At 38.9% G+C, this 13493-nt stretch overlaps 1 protein-coding gene across 1 annotated transcript in view; it reads left to right on the forward strand.

The window, feature by feature from the left end:
• Positions 1–13493, forward strand: part of LOC122399817 (semaphorin-1A) — a 298820-nt gene that overhangs the window by 195912 nt on the left and 89415 nt on the right. The window lies entirely within an intron of this gene.

A 13493-nucleotide genomic window follows, 5' to 3' on the forward strand; every position in this document is an offset into this window, starting at 1 on the left:
GTTATTTGCATCCAAATGCAAGGAGGTTGAAAGACACCCCTTTGGTCAAAAGAGAAACGTATAAAATAATACCAAATTTCTCCAACCAGAGCTTCTTAACCCCCCAAAACTTATAAACTGATTTTTAATGGTAGCTGATAATCGAAATTGTGTGAGGGAAGCTTGGAAAAAATTACAACCCTTAATATTCAAAATTATTTTTGTCAAGACATTTTTAAAAATTTTTATTTGTTATTATTTTCTGAATTGAATCATTGCCTGAAAATAGTGTTTTATAGCACAGTTACTTGTATACAGATGCAAGGGAGTCGAAAAGCACCCTTTAATATAATAATAACAAATTTCCCCTAAACTCGAGCTGATCCCTTTTTTTCTTTATAAGATAATTGCACTTGTGGTCTAATTTCAATTTTTAAGTACACAAATTTTATTGAATATAAATACCTCAGTGCCCACTATATCCAATAAAAAATTTAAGGGTTGAAATTTCCACCCCAAACATAACCCCCTCCCTTTCCAAATATTCCTAATTCCAATTTTCAATTACACAAATTTTATTGCAAATAAATACTGTCCACTGTATTCTATTAAAATATAAGGGTTGAAATACGTCTCTTTGGCTGATAAACAACCCCGAAGGCGTGTTCCCTAAGTAAAAGGAGTCGGTCGCGAGGATCTATGGATCCAATTTACGAATTGGGTCAGCATATTATTCGTCCGTTCTCTTCTTCAATCTCGAACGATCCATCGGGGAATGCCAAGGAAGAGATCGAGGGCTAAATGGGGAATCTTGTTTCCAAGAACGTTTCGAGGCCGCGATAATGCTCCTCGATGGGAATATTTCTGCAATGGCGGGTACCCTGACGCCTAGGTGCGCGAATACGACGTCCCCCGGAAGTCCATTCGGTCGGAATTCGGTCGCGGAACGATCCCCAGGGTGCAAACGTAATCGTCGAACGCGGAAAGTGGACCGTCGTAATTCTCCCGGATCCAATTTGCGACGAGATTTCTCGTTGTGTTCTTTCTATCGAGCCTCGAAACCTGGGGGGGTAGTTCAACCCCCCTTGAAAACGTGGTCGAACTTTAAACAATCGATCAATCGATATTCCGTACGCGAACGCGATTAATTACACTCGAGCGCTCCATTTGCCAGGTTAATTCGTTTCGATCGCGTGCAAACTGAAATTTACAGAGTGCAATCTTTATTTAGAAAAATACTATTAATAATTAAAATGTCTGGCTCCATTTGAGTGTCGAAAATTTTTAAATAATAAATATTATAATTCTTCTTTTGAGAAATTTTGAAAATAATTTTGTAATTCAAAATTGAGATAGAACTTTTCACAAAATTTTTTAAATTGACTCTGAGGGTTGAGACATTTTAATTTGAGAAAAATTCAGCTTTCCAATCCCCAACAGTAAACGAGAGGTGTTGCAATTAATTTTGGATTTACTCAAAATTTCACAAAAAATTTTCTTCCCAGAAATATAATTATTTTCTATTTAAATTTTGCCTTTTTCGAGAAAAATTCAGCTACCCAATTCGATAATAGAGTGATGTAGCATATCCAGTGTTTAAACTATTTTATTAGAGTTTTCGACCACGTTGAAATTTCCATCGCGACAGAATCGACGTCGATTGTCCCTACGACGACGAACGAAGAAGAAGAAAAAAAAATTCTCACCCCCCTCGTTTAGCCTGCACCGCGCTTGTTTGCGCGAGTATATTATTTTTGCAGCGCCACGCGTTAGAAACACCGCGGGAATCGATACAAATTGATCGACCTTCCCCTGAATTCATACGTCCAATATTTATCTACCATCGGCCCCGGACACAAGAGAACAAGCGCCATTATTCCCGTATTCTGTATAGTATCATACTGTTGCTTTCCTCCCCCTCCGCTCTCCCACTGGTATCATTGTTGTTTCGGTATTGACGCGTTCGGAATATGATTGTACGATTTTTGCGTTTCGAGTTTCCCTCGGTCACACCGAAACTTAGTTTTTTTCCCCCGGTACGAAACGAGCGCGAAAAAAGTACGACGATGATACGATGCTACGAGAATAACGTTTCCACGCTCGACAAAGTGGATTACCGCCCCTCCCCGCCCCCTCTGTGCACGTTTCTCGTCGCCGCGATTTGTCTTCGGCGATTCGCGACGAAACAATTTTTCCCGTGGCTGAAAGTCGGTTTCCAAACTCGTTCGAAAAGTTTCCCGCGACAAGCGTAACATTTTCGTTGGCTCGTAAATTGTTTTCCCGCGTGCAACTTAAACGGCCCGTGAGCGTTACGATTTCTCGCGCGAGAAATGGCTCGAGAAGTCCCAACGACAGTATCGAGTTTCCCTCTACATGGAGCTCTAGTCGGACAGGCGGTGATTAAAACACCGAAACGGGGCTGGGGGGGTAATTCCCCGTGTAAAATTGAGTCGAAATGCAGGAATAACATTTTCACGTACGAGTGATAGTTTTCGAGATAATCAAACTTTTATATGGTCGGTGCACGTGAGAGTTTCGGTACTTGTCTGACCATTCGTCGATGTTTCTACTTAATTCTTAGTTTAACTGAGATTGAAGCATAGTTATTCGACTTTGATTCGATTGAGATTTTGTGTGTTGGTAGCTAATAGGTTTCTGAAGATATATGCAAAATATTAGACAAAAATATAAATAAATAAAGGTGCTTTATTAAGTTAAATAAACCCTCGAGAAAATGTTATTTTGGACCCCATATAATTTATTTTAGAGTCTTGATTTTGATGATGAATAATAATAATAATACTAAATGAGGTTCCAACATCAATAAACAAAGAATTTACAAATTCGATAACGTAAAAATTAAATTGGAATCGAAATTCTACAGTTAAATAATGAAATTCAGATTTTGATACGAATCATGTAAATTTTATTTAATCATCGATACAGAATAATGCATTGCAATAATTATTTTAATTAAGGTGAAATTAAGGTTCCATGTTTCACTATATATCGAAATAACTACTTAAAAAAATAATTATTTTCTTCGAATTTTTTTTGAATAAATATTGACGACTCCCTTCCTCCCTCCCGTGATTTTAGTGTTATTTTAACGTGGAATTGATTTAGAAAATTTATAAAATATTCGAGTGGCCTTAGGGTTACGTAAACGCGACGAGTTTGCAATCGGTTTGCGCGTCGATTTCCCTCGCCTGCAGTCATTGTCTGGATAATTTGGAGCGCATATGCGGGACAACAATCGAGTTAAATTAAGCGGCAAGGCAACAGTACTCCGCGATCCAGCAGGAAATCGTTGGCTGGGCTCCGGCGACCGGAAAAAAGAGTCGATCGTTGCAATTTCCTGAAAACGAATATTCCCATGACTTACGTCGGCCCATCCACGCTGCATTAACCATTCCGGACTCGAATTTCGGGCGTGGTTTCCGGCCCAGTTCCTCTAATTTCTTTCGCAAAACAATAATTTACAAACTCCAAATGAACAATGAAAAACCAAGTGGAAAAGTTTTTAACGCGATGCTCAGTTTTCGAGATAATTAATTTTTTGTTGTGTGTTTTGGTGAGGGTGTTTCGTTCTGGAAATTAACATTGTAATAATTTGTTATCTGTTTGTAGTTGGAGCAAACGAATTGCAATGATTTAATGTTTTATGGGGATTCAGAGTGAGTAGATACATCGTGGAATGGTCAGGCACACTGTAATAGTGATGTATATACGATATATATTTTTATTTATTTTTGGGGTTGTAAACATTGATTTTGACTCTGTATTATATGTGTTTTAATGCCTTTATTGTCTTAGAATTATTTGAAATTAGATCAAACGAATAGCAAGGTTTTAACTCGGAGTAAGTAGAAAAGTCAAAGAATGGTCAGACATGAAAGTGAACTTTCAACGTCAATTAGCTCGGGAACGAAGGCTCGTATGGAAAAACTTTATTCTACATTTTCGATGCAGTTTTTCATGCTGAATCACCATACTGTCGCTTGCAATAACAAATTGTTAACCACTTCGTGTATTATTACTATTTTATACAAACTTGTTTTTTTTATTCTCTCTGACGTTGATTCAGACGAATTCCTTTGGTTTACAATTTCAGAACAGTGTTAAATAACAATATTTACATGGCCATGTGATCTTTCGACAGTTTACAACCAATTATATGTATTAAAATTAGGTTACAAAACAATTCATTTCACTCTCATTTCTCTAGTTGTGTATGGATTTATTTCTCTGTTCTCGATTATAAATATGTGTTTAAATTGTCAGTTTATATATTCCCCTAGTATCATACAAAAATAATTTCATTTATTTCGTATCTTTTCATCCCCAAAATAAGGAAATAACCAAAGTGTAGTAGCAATGTATATACAAAATTGTCACTTGTGTTTGTGATTTTAAACATTGATTTTGGCACAGTATTATATGTGTTTCAATGCCTCTACTGTCTTAGAATTATTTGAAATTAGTTTAAACAAATAGCAAGGTTTTAACTCGGAGTAAGTAGAAAAGTCAAAGAATGGTCAGGCATGGAAGTGAATTTTCAACGTCAATTAGCTCGGGAACGAAGGCTCGTATGGAAAAACTTTATTCTACATTTTCTATGCAGTTTTTCATGCTGAATCACCATATTGCAACTTGCAATAACAAATTGTTAACCACTTCGTGTATTATTACTATTTTAGGCAAACTTGTTGTTTCTATTCTCTCTGACGCTGATTCAGAGAAATTCCTTTGGTTTGCAATTTTAAAACAGTGTTAAATAACAATATTTATAAACATTAATTAATTACAAACATTAAAATTAAGTTACAAAATAATTTCTTTCTCTAATCACTTATGGATTCATTTCTCTATTCTCCATTATAAAAATGTGTTTAAATTGTCATTTTATATATTCCCCCAGTATCACCCCCAAAATAACTCCATTCATTTCGTATCCTTTCATCCCCAAAATAAGGGGATTCCCAAAAAAAAAAAACTATAAATTAGAATTTTACCAGTCAGTTCGTAAAACAAGAGCAAATGAAAATGATTCGTTCGTTCTACGGGGTTAATGAATCTCCATACTTGGACCGTAACGTCGAAGGATCACCGTGCGCCATATATATCGCGACCCCTATGACTTATGGCGCGTCTAGTTATATAAATCTCACGCACTGGCGAACGGGAACGCTCGTCGCGATAAGTTAACGCTTACCGATGGCTCGTTATTCTCCTTTAAGCGTTATTTATACGACGCGATGCGTATTTATTAATTTCCCGTTTACGAGCGACGGTGCTTCCCCGTAATTATTTCCTACTTACAACGGGGCGCGCGTCCATCTGGCAAACAAACGGCTGGGAATCCAAACGCGAAGAAAAACGACGGTACGAGCCGATGCCTCGACGAGCCTGGCCCCGTATCGGGCGAATTTTTTTGCTGAAACTCGTTTTTGCCGAACGGGCTACGCTCGTTTCTGCCGCGACTAATTAACGACGAACCCCGAAAACCGGAAACAACGCGATGGAGGCGCTGGACCGCCTGTATCCGTATCATTCCATTACACTGCAATTATTATCGACGATCTACGAATTCTGGCTCGAATGACCAATTCTAACCGCGTTGCGCGGGGGTCTGATTTCCCCGGGTAAACGGAGAAACGTGGAAACGTTGGCGCAAAAATCCATTCCTGACGATAACAACGATGCAAAGAAATTTTATAAATAAAATCAATGCGTGATAATTTGGGTCGAAATACTGGAAGATCGATAAAAAGGAAAATGTCTCTGGGTTATTTAAGCGTCGACGCTCGTGGTGACGTCAGTTTTTTTTGCAGGCGGAAATAGTCAGTCGAGGAATGGAATAAAAATAAAGTGAAACGAAATGGCCGCGACTTAACCCGCCAAGGCGAGGTTAATCGACAGTTAGGCTTGTTGAGGCCAATGGAGACGCCGCCTCGGTTCGTCGATCTTCGAACGAAAGATCCTTGAATCACTTCTGAAAATTCCTACAACAATTTTAAAAGAATCATACTCCATTTGGGGGGTTTTTCATGTAACGAAGGAGATTCTCTAGCAATAATCGAGGCACTACTGTAGGGTCAAGAAAAGAAACTAATGATACTTGCTTAAGCAGTATTTTGATGCTTTTATAGAATCGATACTAATTACAATTTTCTTTTCTGTTGCAGGTACGTATAGCAAACATCATTCTTGCAGAACAACATAGAGGGCGATAGTTACTACAATCACTATCAGCAGAGACTGTGCAACTTGGTTTATATCAATTATTCACAATTTAAAATATCAATAGATCTACAGTAAGTACTTCAGGATTAATATGTATACTTATGTATTCAAAAATGGACGTACAACTTGGGTCTAGTAAAACAATACATCTCAATAAGAGACTATATTCCCCAATATCTAATTAAACCATTTTATCTAATTCTTTTATTTTACCTCAGCCGTCTGCAACGGCAGTCTAAATAATTCTAGCCCCCTTGGGGATTAAACATTTTGGTATTTTTCGCCCCGTCGGGCTAAATAGCGAAAGGGTTAACACGCACGGTGGAGCTCAGCCAGGCAGTAAATCGGTTACAAAAGCTATCCGAATCGAATACGTCCTTCAGTTCGAAGGGGTATTAAAAGATCGACTACGTTCCAATAGATAAAATGCGAAAAAAAAAAAAAAAACAACGGACCACGTAGATGGAAAATTTTGCTACACCATTTTGGAGCTGCAACAAAGTGCATGCAGTTTTACACACCGTGGAAACTTCAAGGCCCGCGCAACACATTTTCCCCCGTTATCCGATCCGGGCTCATATTGTGCAGGAATTATAACTTCCGCGTATTGGAATCATTCTATGTTTCGAAACTGAAAAAATATTTCGACCATCCGTACCAGAGACAGGAGTCGAATTTTATCTGCGAATAGCAAATAGAAGATTTAAGTTCATTCGTTAACTGATGTCTGCCCGGCGGCTTCGTTTGGTTTTAAAACTCCGGTAATGGATGAACCTGAAACGTGTATTCGTTATTCCGTGAATGAAATTTGCCTGTCTGGGTTAGGATCGTCTGTATGGGTCGATTCGGTAACGAGAACGCTTTTATTTAATAAAATATTCCCTTAGAAAACGCGTTTGTGTCGAGGAAGAGTAATCTGGGTACATATGGCCCTCGGAGGACAGCACAGCGGCGCTGGTGTCGAGAAAGAGTGGTCTGCGCACTTGCGTCGCGCAATGGTAGCTTCCGAAGGACAATATGGCGTCGTTAGTTGTGATGTGATCCTGTGTGAACGTGTTTGTTCGCAATATATTTTGTTCTTCTAACTCTGAATTGTTGTGGTGCCTGTACTTCGCGTGAAGGATGAGGTAATATATATTATTAATATAAACATACGGCGGAATAAACGTTTATTGGTTAAATACGAGTGAAAATGAGTGAGTCTCGGAACGGTGTCTTCATGACAATGTAGTAGGCATTATAAAATAGTTAACATCGTCTGATGTATCCATTCTTTAACTAATATTGATAAATACTGGTGAATATTGTGATATTTTCAATTTGTACCATGATTGACACAAATTTTGTTACGAGCCTCAGTGCACATGTATTTATTGACAGTATATTTTGTTCTATTAATGATGCAGTGCTTATATTTCACATTAATAACAGAATAAACGTTTATTGATTAGATAGAAATGGAATTGAACGAGTTTTGTACAATGTTATCGCAGGAATCAGTATAGTAGGCGTTCTGAAACAGTTAGTATCGCTAGTGACACCATCTGATCTACGCATTCTTCAACTAGCATTCTTATTATAAGTCTGCCCAGCTTCTACCAGAATTCTGAAGACTTTAACTACTGTGAGACATTTTTAATTTGTATTGTAGCTGACGCAATGTTGTTGCGACTCCCCAGTGTATGTTTATTCATAGTATATCTTGTTCCGCTAACTGTAAACTGGCGCAGTGTCTACATTCCATACAAAAGACAAGGTACAAGGTTTATAGATTAAATACAAATGAATGTTTTCACAATGATCAGTATAGTTAGCGTTCCAAAACAGCTAGTATCTACCAATTCTTTAACGTTCTTATTACAAATCGTTCCAGGTTCCATCAGAATTCCAGAAGACTTTGAAGACTCTAATACAATTAATTTGTACAACTGACTAATAAAGAACCAAGCCTGTAGTTATAGAGTTTGGGGTCAAAAAAGACCCCGAAAGACCTCAAATGCGTGTCGTAGCGTGGTAGACATTCATTTCGATCGTGGTGAGCTTCCGTTAGCCAGCTGGAGGCAAGAAATCTCGTCTCTGTGGGTGGGGGGAAAGTAGACGTTTGAGAAACGTCGGACATCAGGCTAATCAGTTTCGCAATAACGATAACGAGAGCCGTCCATTAGCCGACAAGCCGTTCTATTCCGTGGCCGACAGTCCGTTAAAAGCGGTACCGTTTTTCCAGGGTAGAGAGGGGGGGCTAGCGTGGAAAACTAATTCCCCAGCAACGTAATATCCAAGCGCTTCTTACGATGTTTTTACGTTCGTGATGTATGTCCCGGGCGGAACGCGCGGACGGCTAATTTCCTGCAGCTCGGCGTCGGGAACTCCCGGTGATTCAGTTAAATTCTTTCCCCCTCTCCACCTCCCCAACGGGCGACGACAAACAATTAGGACGTCGAAACAGCCTCTCCTGAATCCCGACGGACCGAGACACACGCCGATCCGGGACCCAGAAAATCGCACGCGGCCGGCGTTCGACAGGTAATCGATCCGAAATTACGGAAAAGTGAACGACGTTGCCCGGCTGGAATCCCGTGCAATCTCGATACCTTTCCTTTTATTGCTACTCTCTTTTGTCCTTTGGACAACTCCCACTGCGACCCGGGAACCGCGATCCCTCGATTCATCCGCGAATGAATTTTCAACGAGCTCTGGGGAACCCCCCTAACGTCACTCGAAAATTCATGATCCTTTGCAATCGTCCATTTTGCTAGATTTTTAATATCAGTCGTATTATGATAGATATAAGGAAAGTAGTTTGAATTCCTAGTGTTTCCCCGCGAATTGCGTGCCTAGATGGGGCCCTAGTCGAACCATAGAACGTCATGAGTAATCCCATATTCGGTTTCAGGACCAACTTATTTGCAATTTAATGTTAATAAGGTTAAACTCGACTTTTTTACTAATTTATTTGCACTGGACAAGTCCCACTGTGACCTGGAGACAACACTGTCTCGATTTGTCCACGAATGAGTTTTCAACGAGCTCCGGGGGACCTCCCTAACCTCGATTTCAAAATTCATGATCCTTTGCAATCGTTCAATTTGCTAGATTCTTAATATTACTCGTATTATGATAGATATAAGGAAAGTAGTTTGTATTCCTAGTGTTTTCCCATGAATTTCGTCCCTAGATGGCGCCCTAGTAGAACCATAGAGCATCATGGGTAATCCCATACTCTGCTCCAGGACCAACTTATTTGCAATTTCTATGAAATGAAACCCCACATCAATTTTTGATAATTTAATGTTAATAAAATGTTATTTGGCCTCAGTATTTCAAGCTCTACTTTTTTACCAATTTATTTGCACCATCTTGCGTCGAATAACAACGCGATATAGTGTCCGGTGTGTGATACTAACGAGTAGAAAATTAACCCAACTTATTGCGCTGTTAAACTCGGGGTAAAGTTGGATAATAAAGCCCCGGGACTTTGGAGGCCGCATTCTTTATACACTGGAAATGTGTTGCAAAGGAGAGGGTCGAAATTTAATTTCTAGGTCGCGTACTTCCGCCTGCACGTTCAGCTCTCGGTGTCTTTAATGGGGTAGAAAAATTTAATTATACTTTTCGACAAACGCCAACGCACAAGACATTTGGAAATGTTTGGGCATCGGTATTGTTATTCCTACTCCTTTCGCCCCCGGGGTTAATTAGGTCTTCTGAAACAGAATTTGTATATAATACAAGATCTGCATTGCATCGAGAATCGCTTTGGGTTACCCAGTGGGTAGATTGTGACAATTTGTGCTATTGAATGACCCTCCATTTCTATTGAATAATACCTAGAAAGCTTGTTTTAGTACTGGTCGAAGCTCCCGTTTGTGCTGCATACTAGTTATTTTGTACTGGATCTATTCAAACAAGCTGAATGGCTGTCTTTTTTCACGTTGTTGCACGTTCTGAGTTTGATCCACTTTTGTCCCTGGCAAGTCGTGCAATTTATTCAAAATCAGTTTGATAATACAGCAATAAAATTGATTGCTATACAAGCTATTCAGGCTATAGAGTTTTTAAATTGTTTGCACATTTTTATTTGCGTTTAAACGTTCTATAAAAATTGTTAAACGACCAGGGCAGAAATAACATTTTATCAACACGAAATTGCAAATAAGTTGGTCCTGAAACCGAGTATGGGATTACCCATGATGCTCTATGGGTCGTCGAGGGCGCCATCTAGGCACGAAATTGGCGGGAAAACGCTCCGAATTCAAATTACCTTTAAAATCTCGATAGAATTTCTGGCGAAACGTAGATTATCGAATCCGATGGATGGTGCACGCGAATTTAATTGCCCTTTGACCTTCCTCCCTCGTCTCTCTCGCACCTTTCGATTTCCTATCGACGTTAATTCCCGAAGCCCCGGTTCCGGTTTCTCGCCAGCCGTTTACAAGATCGATCGACTACGTAAGAACTAGTTTCTCAGGTGGAGGAACGTTTCGGGGCCCCGATCTTTGGCCCCTGATAACGCTCGTGTGCACGTGATAGCGTCGTGTTGCGGTTCGCGCGCCTGCTTGATCGCGATACCCGGCTGGGAAAGTGAATTCAACCGGATCGGGAAGGAGGGCTGTCGGTGTTGCTTTCGCGTTGAAAGCAACGCGTGCAGCTACCGATGCACGAATTCCGGAAACGTCGGGCGCAGATCTCGACTTATCGATTACCGATCGCCAGTGAAATTGTTTAACAACGGAAAGATGCTCATTCGAGGCCCAACGAGCCTTTGGATTGGCTCTTTGGGGGTCATTTTGTGAATTTTTATGCAATTTTAATGTGTAAAAATTCGAGATAGAACAAGAACGACAAGCCCACCAGATAGAGATCGTGAAACTACACAAGTATCGTATAAGTGAAAATAAGCGTTAATGTGCTAGTTTTCGAGTTATTAACGAAACAATGTGTCAAAATTCGAGATAAAAAAACAACAACTAGCCTATCGGGCAGAGAATGCGAAACTGTACAAGTATTATATAAGCGAAATTAAGCGTTAACGTGCTCGTATCCCAGTTATGAACGACAAATTGTTGCGAACGATCGCTCCGGCGGCAAAAATCGCCGTAGGACAAAATTTCGACACGCTATCCCCTAGGAAAAAATCACGGGAACACGATGCCGTCATTAAAAATATTGGTTGTCGTGCTCGTTTGCGAGAAAAAAATAAATAAAGTTGTCAAAATTCGAGATAAATAAAAACTGCATGAGGATCCACAGTTTATAGATATTTGGTACAAATTATAGAACAAATTATAGAATTTATTAGAATGGGTTTGTGGAATTTGTTAATTTTAAAATACTAAGTTTTGTTTGAAATGTTTGTGTTTAAATTTGTGGTGTGGGTTGAGAACCACTGTTCTGGAAGGGCGTGTCGCATGAGAGTTTAGCCTGATGTGTATTCGAAGCGATAAAGTTGCGGGGGGCAACATCCTCCGGTGCCAAAGTGTCAACCAGAGAACTCTGTCTCACGCGTACACGTGAATTTCGAGTCGCACGTGAGATTGACACGTGACACTAGTCGTCACGTGTTTATACGTGTGTACGGACAGACGGGCACCAACGGCATCTTGCAATCGATTGTTATTGCTTCAATTGATTCCCACAGTTAGAAACGCTCGCTATATATCACTTTACATACCAAAAATAAATAGAAAATAATACATTCCATTTAATGGAAATTGTCAAATTATTTCGAATTCAAATTGGGATTAAAATTTTGGCACATTCAATTTTATATTTTTTCTAAATTCTACTAACTTAAAGATCCCAAAATTAAGTCTCAAAATATATATATATATAATCTTAGTATATTTCAAAATTAAATATCTTTGATTGCCCCCACCAAAAAAAAAAATTGAAAAGGTCGATAATTAATATTGCAATTTTCCACGATCAATAATACCTAGTAAATTATATTTAAAAAATAGTAAATTGGGAAATGTTCCAGTTCGAAGTGTTAGTAAATTATTTTTTGGGAAAATCGCGATTGCAAGTAGAAACGGGAAGTTTAATCTGATGGCCTCCGCGCAAGAAGCATACTAACCCCTGTTCCGTTTGTGTACCATGAAAATTTACACTCCGCCACACGTAATGTACACCGGACGGAATGCAGATTGTGGTATTTCTAAGAAAAACAACGGAAACTTTCTGTTGGACTTTTGATGTTCGTCGAGCAACGGCGGTAAACATTTCACTCGTTAATTATTACGCGTCGTTACGCACGGTTAGTGCCTCGCGGTGTTTGGACAAGAATTTTCACGATGCATCGTTCCACGTGCGCTGAAATTACTAGATATGCGCTTGGTTTACGGGCGCGAGTTCAGGAAACGGGCTCTCTGTACTCGGGGAAACGAGTTCCACGGTATCAGCTTTTCTGCGATCGACAGACGGGGTTGCGCGAGACGTTCCCATTTAGTCTACGCACGTTCTCCTACGGGGTTTATTTGTTTCCTTTATTCGGGGAAATAGAGTCGTGAAAATTTCGCTGACAAACGTTATTAAATGTTTTATGTACGGGGAAAACATTACTAAGTGGACGAAATTTATTTTTTGTTCGATATTGTGGCGGGAAAGAATAGATTCTTTATTATAAACAAATTCAAATAGAGTTTCCATATGGGTCCACTGATAACTGAGGCCTCAAAAATAGTTTTAAGATAAAAATAATTAGTGAAACTCCAAATAAACATATTTATTTTACGAAATAATTATTCTTGTTGACTAGGGACCAAACACTACCAAAATGGAGGCTAGAATATATGAGGGAAAACGAATTTAAATAGTATACATATTTATTTTTCCAAATAATTATTCTAGATTCAAAAGCTAGGGACCAAACACTAGTTACCATAATGGAGGCTAGAATGTATTAATATGTCTAATAATGTTTGTAAGAAAACTATGAAATGGACAAAATTGATCATTAATTCAATATTGTGGTTGCTAAAGAATAGATTCTCTATTCTAAACAAATTTAAATAGAGCTTTTTAAATATTTTTGAGATAGGAGGAATTAGTGAGACGTCAAATATACATATTTATTTCTCTAAATAGTTATTCTTGATTCAAAAGCTAGGGACCAAACACTACCAAAATGGAGGCTAGAATATATGAGGGAAAACGAATTTAAATAGTATACATATTTATTTTTCCAAATAATTATTCTAGATTCAAAAGCTAGGGACCAAACACTAGTTACCATAATGGAGGCTAGAATGTATTAATATGTCTAATAA

Source organism: Colletes gigas, unplaced genomic scaffold (genome assembly GCF_013123115.1).
Source record: "Colletes gigas isolate AHSC1104 unplaced genomic scaffold, ASM1312311v1 Colletes_gigas_Sc00015, whole genome shotgun sequence".
Taxonomy (NCBI): Eukaryota; Metazoa; Arthropoda; class Insecta; order Hymenoptera; family Colletidae; genus Colletes; species Colletes gigas.